This window comes from Zerene cesonia, chromosome 7 (assembly GCF_012273895.1).
Source record: "Zerene cesonia ecotype Mississippi chromosome 7, Zerene_cesonia_1.1, whole genome shotgun sequence".
NCBI lineage: Eukaryota > Metazoa > Arthropoda > Insecta > Lepidoptera > Pieridae > Zerene > Zerene cesonia.
In genome coordinates, this window is record NC_052108.1 from 5,356,848 (window position 1) to 5,357,594 (window position 747).

At 25.0% G+C, this 747-nt stretch overlaps 1 protein-coding gene across 1 annotated transcript in view; it reads left to right on the forward strand.

Annotated features, from left to right (window-relative positions):
• The window catches only part of LOC119828266 (methanethiol oxidase), a 15,155-nt gene that overhangs the window by 411 nt on the left and 13,997 nt on the right, over nucleotides 1-747 (forward strand). The window lies entirely within an intron of this gene.

The following is a 747-nucleotide window of genomic DNA, read 5'->3' on the forward strand; positions in this document are numbered from 1 at the left end:
ATCGATTAATTGTAAATAAGGACCGGCTTATGAAATATGGCCGTAAAGATAAAAGCAATATGGTTGATTTTCACATACCATATAAGAAAATATTTGAAACCATATCAGAAGAGAGACATAAATATGTTTGCAACTTAATTTCATATACATCAACGTTTTTAACTACGAGTATATCATATCAAACCAAATACTGACAACGATAAATGCGAATATTTAAAAAGATTCGTTAATTTTGTCGATAACTTGAATTTGACTCAGAGGCGAATTACCTATACCAAATTTATTTATATCTACACTGTTTAAACTTAGCAAAATAAATATATGATAACAATTGATGTTTATTCAAAAATCGAGTTCTATGATATATTTATTCGAATTGCTTCATTTCATTTTATTATTCATAACAACAGATAAAACTTTTTAATTATTTCTTCTGAAGTTTCTTATTCGTAACTACTGTAGTAGATACTAAGTCTATTATAAATATGTTTAGCTTTTTAATAAGTTTTTTTATATTATTACTTGTTAAATCTACAGCATAATTAAATAAAGATTCCGAATTCTAAAACAGATGATGTTTTGCGCGTATACACCTTGTTTGAATATATATATATATAGGTATATACCTACAGTTATTTATAAAAAAAAATGTGAAAGAGTTTTGAAAACTATAGATGTTTTTATACGTTGCGGCCATATTCATTAAAAACCTAAGAAAACAGTACTAAAGAATTCTTTGTTGACATT